Genomic DNA, 12057 nt, shown 5'->3' with positions numbered 1-12057 from the left:
CACCCATAGGAGTCCGACAGGATGGGGACACAGAAGTCACAGAAGGAGCCCATGCAGCACTACAGAAAGGGATCCCACGCTGCAGGAGAACCACACAGAGGGGTGTGCATTGCAGGGAGAAGTGCTGGGGGCTGAAGCTGCACATAGCCTGAAGTTCCCTTGGAAGAGATGCAAACAAGCCCTGGCAGCTGCAAGAGACGCGGTGCATGGAGGTACAGTCCTATGTGGGAAGGCCATGGCTTACCTCCACCAAAGTTGGACAGCTGGCAGAGGTCTCTAGTTGGCAGAGGTATACATCCTTTTCCAAGTAGGGACCACAGTCCTCGTCAGAGTAAGTCACACACAGTCCGAATTATCCTGTGCCCACCCTCTATTAGCTTGGCACTAAGCAGTCAGGCTTAACTTAAGAGGCAATGTGTAAAGTATTTATACAATAAATCATACTGTAACACAGTAAAAACACCACAAAAATACACCACACAGGATTAGAAAAAAAGATAATATTTATCTAGTTAAAATAAGGTCAAAACGATAAAGATTCAATAAACACAAGTTGAAATATCACTTTTGCAGGTTTAAAAAGAGTCTTAAATCTTACAAATCGACAGTTGTCTCTTGATCACACAAAGTACCTGGTTTGCGTAAAAAATAACATGCACGGAGACCGCAGAGGAGGAGATGCGTGGAAAAATAAGGTGTGCATTGGATTTTTCAGCACGGAACAGATGATATGTCATTTCTTTCCACGCTGCAAGGGGTATGTGTCGTTTTTCTGCATGCAGTCTTGGTTCCTCACTGCAATGCGGGGATCTTATTGACAACCAGGAACGATGCGGGTAAATGCTGGGTGAGCTGGAAGAAGTCACAGTTGTTGCTTCAATCCGGTAGGGCAATGTGTTGAATTGTCTGTCGCAAGGCAGGTGCTGCGTCCATTTTCCACTCAGGGAATCGTCTGTGTCATTTTGGTTCTGCTCTGCGGCAATTTCTCGGTTGCATGGCAGGCTGTGTGTTGATTTTTGGCGGACAAGGAGTTTCCTAAAGAGATGAAGTCTTTTTGTCCCTGAGACTTCAGAAAACAGGAGGCAATCTCATTCCAAGCCCTTGGAGAGCACTTCTTAACAAAGTCAGAGGTCAGCAGGGCAGCAGGGCAACAGAAGGGCCCTTTGGGCAGCCAGGCAGTTCCTCTTGACAGGTTGCAGGTTCAGGTCCAGAAGTGTCTGAGTTGGTGGGGTCAGAGACCTAGTTTATATACCCAAAAATGCCTTTGAAGTGGGGGAGACGTCAAAGGGTGGTTTTGAAGTGAACAAGTTCCCCTTTAGGTACAAGTCTGTCTGCCAGGGTCCCAGTAGGGGGTTTGGCAGTCCATTGTGTGAGGACAGTCCACTAGCCTTTGAAATGTAAGTGTCATGCCCCCCACCTTTCTAGTCCAGGAAGACCCATTCAGTATGCAGATGAGTGCAGGTGTGACTGAGTTTCCTGTGTTTGTCTGGGTGAAATGCAGAAGGAAGCTGTCAACCAACCCAGCCCAGACATTGACTGGAGACAGACTGTAAGGCATAGATGGATTTTAAGTGCAGAAAAAAGCTCACTTTCTAAAAGTGGCATTTCTAAATTCGTAATATAAAATCCAACCTCACCAACAAGCAGGAATTTCTATTACCATTTTGGCCATATTAAATATGACCTGGTTACCCCTTGCTGATCAGAATCTACCACTCAAGCAATATTTGAGGGTGGTCCTAATGCTATCCTATGGAAGGGGCAGGCCTCACAGTAGTGGACAACAAATATAGGAGTTTTCCACTACCAGGACATATACAATACACATGTACATGTCCTGCCTTTTACCCACATAGCACTGTGCCCTATGGGTTACCTAGGGCCTACATTAGGGGTGACATATGTAGAAAAAGGGGGATTTAAGGCTTGGCAAGTACATTTAAATGCCAAGTCGAAGTGACAGTGAAACTGCACACACAGGCCTTGCAATGACAGGCCTGAGACATGGTTAAGAGGCTACATATGTAGGGGGCACAATCAGTGCTGCAGGCCCACTAGTAGAATTCAATTTACAGGCCCTGGACACATATAGTGCACTTTACTAGGGACTTACAAGTAAATCAAATAAGCCAATTGGGAATGCACCAATGTTACCATGTTTAACGGAGAGAGCATATCCACTTTAGCACTGGTTAGCAGTGGTAATGTGTGTAGAGTCCTAAAACCAGAAAAACAATGTCAGAAAAGTGGAGGGAGGCAGGCAAAACGTTGAGGGATGACCACCCTAAGGCTGTCAGGTCTAACAGTGGTGCTTAGAGAAGCATGATTCTGAACAACATTCTGTGCTGAATCTATTGTGTGCAAAGTGTCATTCAAATTAGCAAGATTTAAGATCAGAATTAGTCTGGAGTGGTAATCTTGAGCACTGTTTATACCTAACCATGGTGGTCTCATTCAGCCAGTCTTCACCAGTTCATTAGAAGAAACAAAAAACTCTGCTTCCTGTCCCTGCCATGAACAAAAGGAGACAGTTGAAAAAACATGATCTGGTATTTAGTAAAGGGCAGTTGTAGACTTCAGCCAAATTTAAGTTTCAAATGAATGAAGATGTTGGGCGCCTGTTGAACTGCATTTATGGCGGTTTGATTTTAGGTAAAAAATTAGAGTCCTGCATCACCCCTCCAGTGAGATAGTAGCTTTCACATTTAGGCTGAAACAGACACTTGGTAAAACCATATGCCACCCATCTCAGAAATGAAAGACTGGAATGTGTGCCTCAAAATGATGAGCGAGCACCCATCTTTTGAGCTGAGCTTCTTGAGCAACCACCCATCACCTGTCAATATGATACATGTCCAGCACGTTGAACTTTAGCATGGGAACAAGGATTCTAGGAGATACCTCAGTATGATGAGACACTGCACAGAGCTATGTCGCCACAAACACACCCTGGATAGCACATTCTCATCCCAAAGAGCAAACAAATAAATGAAAAGACCATCCTGTATGAACCTCATAGCATCTAATGACCCATCTATGGTAACCCTTGAACAATGTAGTCCCTCCAACATAAAAGAAGGGTAAAGTCAATTAAATAGCCACAAAGCACCTAACTGCAAGCACACACGAGTACTAATATCTATAAACTGCATTTACCAGGGCAAAGGAAAACAGAACGACCTTAATGTTAGGCTGCATGCAGATTTGTAGTGGTACAAAATGTTCTAGCACATGTCCCTAGGTAAGGCCTGCTGGAACACATACCTACAAAAACACACAAGAAGGGAAGGAAATGGGATCTCAGGCAGAATGGCATCTTAGAGGCACTTAGGACCTCATTATGACATCGGCGGTACCGCCATGCCAACTGTAGCGAACATACTGCCGGGGTTGCAGATTTCCGCTACCCATATTATGACACACACACACCAATCCGTCAATATTCAGCCACACACAAAAGTCCGCCACACCAAAGGTCAGTGATAAAGTGGCGCTATGAAAACCCACACCGTTACGCCAACAGAACAACACCCACAACATTATGACCCATGAATCACCACAGCAGACATTCAACCATGGTAAACCATAGGCGGTACATACCATCGCTCTCAAAATACACACACTCAAACAAAACTATACCACATTGGTCAATGCAAACTACACACACCTGACACACATACACACACCACACCCACACCACTATAAAACACACACCCACAGTACCCACAACCCCTTACAACTACAAACAATTGGCACAAGACTGACACCATGACCACAGACAAGACCACAGCCACACACAACCATCACCTATACACCACCAACGCACCTCACATCACACACCCCAACACATCGCCCTACACACCCTCACCCACACCACTCACACTACACCCATGGCTCCACAATGACACCCCAGGTTCTCTGAGGAGGAGCTAAGGGTCATGGTGGGGGAAATCATCCAGGTAGAGCCACAGCTATTTGGATCACAGGTGCAGCAGGTGTCCATGCTAGGAAGATGGATCTATGGTGGAGGATCGTGGACAGGGTCAATGCCGTGGGACAGCACTCAAGAACAAGGGAAGATATCAGAAAGAGGTGGAACTACCTACGGGGGAAGGTGCGTTCCATTGCAGCAAGACACCAACTGGCTGTACAGAGGACTGGTGGTGGACTCCCACCTCCTGCCGCACAACTAACAACATGTGTAGGAAGTTGGCTCTGTATGCACTATTTCAAAGTAATGAATAGTATGCACAGAGTCCAAGAGTTCCCCTTAGAGGTAAGAAATTGGCAAAAAGAGATAATTCTAATGCTCTATTTTGTGGTAGTGTGGTCGAGCAGTAGGCTTATCAAAGGAGTAGTGTTAAGCATTTGTTGTACACACACAAGCAATAAATGAGGAACACACACTCAGAGACAATTCCAGGCCAATAGGTTTTTGTATAGAAAAATATATTTTCTTAGTTTATTTTAAGAACCACAGGTTCAAGATTTACATGTAATACTTCAAATGAAAGGTATTGCAGGTAGGTACTTTAGGAACTTTGAATTAGCAAAATAGCATATACAGTTATCACATAAATGACATATAGCTATTTCAAAACAAGACACTGCAATTTTCAACAGTTCCTGGGGGAAGTAAGAGTTTGTTAGTTTTTGCAGGTAAGTAAACCACCTACGGGGTTCAAGTTTGGGTCCAAGGTAGCGCACTGTTGGGGGTTCAGAGCAACCCCAAAGTTACCACACCAGCAGCTCAGGGCCGGTCAGGTGCAGGGGTCAAAGTGGTGCCCAAAACGCATAGGCTTCAATGGAGAAGGGGGTGCCCCGGTTCCAGCCTGCCAGCAGGTAAGTACCCGCGTCTTTGGAGGGCAGACCAGGGGTGTTTTGTAAGGCACCGGGGGGGACACAAGTCCACACAGAAAGTACAGCCTTAGCGGCATGGGGGCGGCCGGGTGCAGTGTGCAAACAAGCGTCAGGTTTGTAATAGAAAGCAATGGGAGACCAAGGGGTCTCTTCAGCGATGCAGGCAGGCAAGGGGGGGGCTCCTCGGGGTAGCCACCACCTGGGCAAAGGAGAGGGCCACCTGGGGGTCGCTCCTGCACTGGAGGTCGGATCCTTCAGGTCCTGGGGGCTGCGGATGCAGTGCCTTTACCAGGTGTCGGGTCTTTGAAGCAGGCAGTCGCGGTCAAGGGGAGCCTCGGGATTCCCTCTGCAGGCGTCGCTGTGGGGGCTCAGGGGGGTCAACTCTGGCTACTCACGGTCTCGCAGTCGCCGGGGAGTCCTCCCTGAAGTGATTGTTCTCCACAAGTCGAGCCGGGGGCGTCGGGTGCAGAGTGCCAATTCTCACGCATCCGGCGGGAAACGCGTGTTGTTTCAAAGTTGCTTCTTTGTTGCAAAGTTGCAGTCTTTGCTGAACAGAGCCTCTGTCCTCAGGAGTTCTTGGTCCTTCTAGATGCAGGGCAGTCCTCTGAGGATTCAGAGGTCGCTGGTCCCTGTGGAACGCGTCGCTGGTGCAGTGTCTTTAGAAGTGGGGAGACAGGCAGGTAGAGCTGGGGCCAAAACAGTTGGTGTCTCCGTCTTCTCTGCAGGGTTTTTCAGCTTAGCAGTCCTCTTCTTCTTAGGTTGCAGGAATCTATCTTGCTGTGTTCTGGGAGCCCCTAAATACTCAATTTAGGGGTGTGTTTAGGTCTGGGGGGTTAGTAGCCAATAGCTACTAGCCCTGAGGGTGGCTACACCCTCTTTGTGCCTCCTCCCTGAGGGGAGGGGGGCACATTCCTAATCCTATTGGGTGAATCATCCATCTGCAAGATGGAGGATTTCTAAAAGTCAGAGTCACCTCAGCTCAGGACACCTTAGGGGCTGTCCTGACTGGCCAGTGACTCCTCCTTGTTTTTCTCATTATCTCTCCTGGACTTGCCGCCAAAAGTGGGGGCTGTGTCCAGGGGGCGGGCATCTCCACTAGCTGGAGTATCCTGGGGCATTGTAACACACAGCCTGAGCCTTTGAGGCTCACTGCTAGGTGTTACAGTTCCTGCAGGGGGGAGGTATGAAGCACCTCCACCCAAAGCAGGCTTTGTTTCTGTCCTCAGAGAGCACAAAGGGTCTCACCACATGGGGTCAGAAACTCGCCTCTCAGCAGCAGGCTGGCACAGACCAGTCCTGCACTGAACAATTGGGTAAAATACAGGGGGCATCTCTAAGATGCCCTCTGTGTGCATTTTTTAATAAATCCAACACTGGCATCAGTGTGGGTTTATAATTCTGAGAAGTTTCATACCAAACTTCCCAGTATTCAGTGTAGCCATTATGGAGCTGTGGAGTTCATTTTTGACAGACTCCCAGACCATATACTCCTATGGCTACCCTGCACTTACAAAGTCTATACAATGTCTAAGGTTTTGCTAAGACACTGAAGGGGCATAGTGCTCATGCACCTATGCCCTCACCTGTGGTATAGTGCACCCTGCCTTAGGGCTGTAAGACCTGTTAGAGGGATGACTTACCTATGCCATAAGCAGTGTGAGGTTGGCATGGCACCCTGAGGGGAGTGCAATGTCGACTTAGTCATTTTCTCCCCACCAGCACACACAAGCTGGCAAGCAGTGTGTCTGTGCTGAGTGAGGGGTCCCTAGGGTGGCATAAGACATGCTGCAGCCCTTAGAGACCTTCCCTGGCATCAGGGCCCTTGGTACCAGGGGTACCAGTTACAAGGGACTTACATGGGTGCTAGGGTTGTGGCAATTGTGGAGGCAATGGTACATTTTAGGTGAAAGAACACTGGTGCTGGGGCCTGGTTAGCAGGGTCCCAGCACACTTCGCAGTCAAGTCAGCATCAGTATCAGGCAAAAAGTGGGGGGTAATTGCAACAGGGAGCCATTTCCTTGCAACATGGGAGGAGCAAGTCTTGGCAATAATGCATCCTGAGGGCCTGGCAGGAGTAGGAGGAGGACTGGACTCTGGTAAGTCAACTCTCTATTACTATCACCCCCTACCTGCATGCCATCACATACCCCACCCTTACCCTAACTCCCATCACTCCACCACCTCCCACACACCACACCATCACAACCCACTCATCCCAATGCCAAGCCCTGCATGCATCCCCAATGCTTGGACACCACTCACAGACCTGCATGGACACCTATCACCACAGCATGCACACTAGAGAGACTCACCTAGCCCACTAAATAACATCTCACACAAGGCAAAGCTGCCAGGGCATTAACAACCATAGATGGCAACATACCCATGCACAATATGTCACACACAGAAACAATAACACTGCATTTACATCCCCACTGGTACCCCAGCCAATGTCACCAGAGAAAAGGTGCCAGCAACATCCAGTTCCCCCCCAGAAGAGGCCCACAGTGATGACAGCAGCTCTGGTCGCCTGGATCTGGATGACCAACCTGGCCCATCAGGGATCTCAGGACAGTCGGTTACCCAGGCAAACTCGCACACCACCACAAAGCCTCCCCCCTCAGGAAACACCACCATATGCCTACCCAGCGAGCCTATACCTCTGTCCCCAGGACACATCAATCAGCAGTGTGTCCACCACTACAGGGACCCCAGGCCACTCCACAAATCCAAGACAATCAGGGACCTGGGGTCAGGTGCAGTGGGCACACGGTTCAGGGGACAGAGGCCCAGGACAACAGGGAAGCTGGGAGGACTGCTGTGCGACAGGGGGAGAACAGGCCCAGGGAACCGACCCTCCAGGAGGCACTCGCCGCAATCCTGGGAGCATGCCAACATTCCCAGGATACGCTGAGCCAGACCATGGACAAGCTGAAGGAGAACATGAGGCTGCAGGAGGGACAGTATCTGGGGATCAGGGAGGACCTGAAGGACATCATCACCATCCTGGTCTCCATTGCAGGGGTGCTGGCTGACATGGCAAACACTATGAGGAAGACAGTGGCACAACAGCGGGCCCATGACCCTAGCCACACTACTGAACAGCCCTCCACCTCCGCTGCCCCTAGTGGACAGGAGGCCCTGCCACAGGACCAACAGGCCACCAGCACCCCTCCCCCTGCAGAAGGAGAACCACCCCACAAATGTTCCCTGCGATCCAGGCAGAAGCCAGAGACTATTGCCAAGACCACCATCAGGAAATAAGACCCTCCTGAATGTCACCCTTGTGTCCCACTCTGTCACCCTGTCCACCTTGAACTGCCATTGCTCCCCTTCCTATGCCCCCTTGGACACTGCACCTGTGTTACAAATAGACTGGATTCTAACTTGGACTTTCCTCCATCATCACCCCAGCCCAATGCACTTGCCCCCCTACTCATTAGCACTTAAATAAACACCCTTTGAAAATGGTGTATGTCAAATCATTTAAAAATGTATTTGATTTACAAGGTTCAAACATTGCAATTCAACTGTACATTAATGTTTACATAGCAACAACCTGTAGTTGGCTGCACTGAACACACCAGGAGCTATAGTGGGGCACCAACATCTGCAAAAAGAGATGCCAAAAGGTACAGTGAGTGGGCATAGAAGTGGGAATTCACAACCTGCCAATGACAATGTGAAACCAAAAACTGTTAATGGAAAGTAAAGTTAGACTGTCTTACCTGTGTCTCTTTGGAAATATTGACAAATGACTGCACTTCTGTTGTCCTCATTCTCATCCTCTGCCTCCTGATCTTCACTGTCCATAGGGTCCACTGCTGCCACACGGCCATCTCCAGCCCCCTCCTCCTGCAGAAAAGGCACCTGGCGGCGCAAGGCAAGGTTGTGCAACATACAGCATGCCACAATGATCTGGCAGACCTTCTTGGGTGAGTAGCACAGGGATACACCTGTTAGATGGAGGCTATGAAACCTTGCCTTCAGGAGGCCAAAGGTCCTTTCTATAATCCGTCTTGTTCACCAATGTGCCTCATTGTAAAGTTCCTCTACCCTTGTTCTGGCATTCCTCACAGGGGTCAGTAGTCAGGAGAGATTGGGGTAACCAGAGTCACCTGCAAATATGGAGGGACAACTGTTAGCCACACACTCACCCTTAGGGCCCACAACATACCCATACTTTAACATCCACTGGGTGGGAACCAGAGCTCACCTATTAGCCACAACCAGTGCCTCTGGAGTTGGGTCATCACATTTGGGAGGCTGCTCTTCCGTAGGATAAAAGCATCATGCACAGATCCTGGATATTTAGCATTGACAAGGGAGATGTACTGGTCAGCCAGGTACACCATCTGGACATTCATGGAGCAAAAACTCTTTCGATTTCTGAACACCTGTTCATTTCGCCGGGGGGACGGCAAATGCTACATGTGTCCCATCGATTGCCCCTATGATGTTGGGGATATGTCCCATTGCATAAAAGTCAGCTTTCACTGTGACCGAATCCTCCAACTGGGGGGAAACGATGTAGCTGCACATGTGTTTAATCAGGGCAGACAACACTCTGGTCAGCACTTTAAGTACATTGGCTGCGACTTTCCTGCTGCCAAACCCACTGTCACTTGGAAAGAACCAGTTGCCAGGAAATGGAGAACAGATAGCACATACACAAGAGGGGTGATCCCAGTGGGGTGAAGGATAGCAGATATCAGGTCAGGCTCCAGTTGGGCACACAGCTCTATGATAGTGGCTCTGTCCAGTCTATAGGTGAGGATCATGTGCCTGTCCTCCAAAGAGTGAGTAGTTGGTCATTATCTGTACATTCTAACCACTACAGTGCAATGCATTTTGTGATAGTTACAATATTGTGGTGGGATATTTCCTTAATGTGTATATGTGTACTGTGACGCAGTTAGGAACCATGGCCTGCCTTCCCCCAAAATGGCATCCACCTGTCCTGTATGGAGAGATGGGTGGAAATTAGGTAATTCCGCTGAGGTTGTGCGCCATTGCAGGAGGCAGTCGAGAACCGCCATGCAACTCCTCATTGCAGGAAAGTACCATCTTGCCTTGCATGTTACCCCCATTTTTATCTGTGTGTCAGTTTGTTTTTGCTGGTCTCACTGGGATCCTGCTAGCCAGGACCACAGTGCTCCTGAATGTGTGTTCCCTGTGTGATGCCTAACTGTGTCACTGAGGCTCTGCTAACCAGAAACTCAGTGCTTATGCTCTCTCTGCCTTTAAAATTTTCACTGCAGGCTAGTGACCATTTTCACCAATTCTAATTGGCACACTGGAACACCCTTATAATTCCCTAGTATATGGTACCTAGGTACCCAGGGTATTGGGGTTCCAGGAGATCCCTATGGGCTACAGCATTTATTTTGCCACCCATAGGGAGCTCAGACAATTCTTACACAGGACTGCCACTGCAGCCTGAGTGAAATAACATCCACGTTATTTCACAGCCATTTTACACTGCACTTAAGTAACGTATAAGTCACCTATATGTCTAACCCTCACTTGGTGAAGGTTAGGTGCAAAGTTACTAAGTGTGAGGGCACCCTGGCACTAGCCAAGGTGCCCCCACATAGTTCAAGGCAATTTCCCCGGACTTTGTGACTGAGAGGACACCATTACACATGTGCACTACATATAGGTCAATACCTATGTGTAGCTTCACAATGGTAACTCTGAATATGGCCATGTAACATGTCTAAGATCATGGAATTGTCCCCCCATGCCAAATCTTGTATTGGGGTGCCAATTCCATGCATCTCCCAGGCTCCAGCATGGACCCCGGGTACTGCCAAACCAGCTCTCTGGGGTTTTCACTGCAGCTACCGCTGCTGCCAACCCATAAACAGGCTTCTGCCCTCCTGGGGTCTGGGAAGCCCATTCAAAGGAGGCAGAACAAAGAATTTCCTCTGAGAGAGGGTGTTACACCCTCTCACTTTTGGAAATAGGTGTGAAGGGCTGGGGAGGAGTAGCTCCCCCAGCCTCTGGAAATGCTTTGAAGGGCACAGGTGGTGCCCTCCTTGCATAAGCCAGTCTACTCCGGTTCAGGGGTCCCCCAGCCCCTGCTCTGGCACGAAACTGGACAAAGGAAAGTGAAGTGACCACTCCCCTGTCCATCACCACCACAGGGGTGGTGCCCAGAGCTCCACCAGTGTGTCCCAGACCTCTGCCATCTTGAATGCAGAGGTGTGAGGGCACAATGGAGGTCTCTGAGTGGCCAGTGCCAGCAGGTAACGTCAGAGACCCCTCCTGATAGGTACTTACCTCTCTAGGTGGCCAATCCTCCTCTAAGGGCAATTTAGGGTCTCTCCTGCGGGTTTCTCTTCAGATAACTAATGCAAGAGCTCACCAAAGTTCCTCTGCATCTCCATCTTCGACTTCTGCCAAGGATCGACCGCTGACTGCTTCAGGACGCCTGCAAAACTGCAACAAAGTAGCAAGAAGACTACCAGCAACATTGTAGCGCCTAATCCTGCCGGCTTTCTCAACTGTTTCCTGGTGGTGTATGCTCTGGGGGCTGTCTGCCTCCACCCTGCACTGGAAGCCAAGAAGAAATCTCCTGTGGGTTGACGGTGAAACTTCTGCTTCACCGGTCCTCTGGGTCCCCTCTCATCATGACGAGCTTGGTCAAGTGGTCCTTCTGTCCAAATGTGGTGGAGGTAAGTCCTTGCCTCCCCACGCTAGACAGTAATCCTGTGTATTGCGTGAACTACAGCTGCTAGGGCTTCTGTGCACTCTTGCAAGGATTCCTTCATGCACAGCACAGCCCAGGTCCCCACCACTCCATCCTGCATTGCTCAACTCACTGAGTTAATCTCCGGCTTCGTGGGTCCCTCTTTTGTAGTGTTGAGATGACTGCCATACTCAGATTTCTTGAGCACCTGGTCAAGTGCTTCTGCGGGTGCTGCCTGCCTCTGTGTGGACTCCATGTGTTGCTGAGCATCCCCATTGTCTCCTCATCCAATTGGCAACCTCCTGGTCATTCCTGGGCCCAGGCAGCACCCTTTTTCTTCAACCATGACCTTTGCAGCTAGCAAGGCTTGTTTGCAGTCTTTCTGCATCCTCCAGCACACCATGGGACATCTTCTGTGCAAAGGAGAAGTTCCTGGCACCTTTCGTTTTTGCAGAATCTTCAGCGTCTTCCACCCAGAGGCAGCTATTTTGTACCTTCATCCG

Source organism: Pleurodeles waltl, chromosome 6 (genome assembly GCF_031143425.1).
Source record: "Pleurodeles waltl isolate 20211129_DDA chromosome 6, aPleWal1.hap1.20221129, whole genome shotgun sequence".
NCBI classification, from domain to species: Eukaryota; Metazoa; Chordata; class Amphibia; order Caudata; family Salamandridae; genus Pleurodeles; species Pleurodeles waltl.
The sequence above is the reverse complement of the archived record's forward strand: the minus strand, read 5'-3'. Positions refer to the sequence as shown.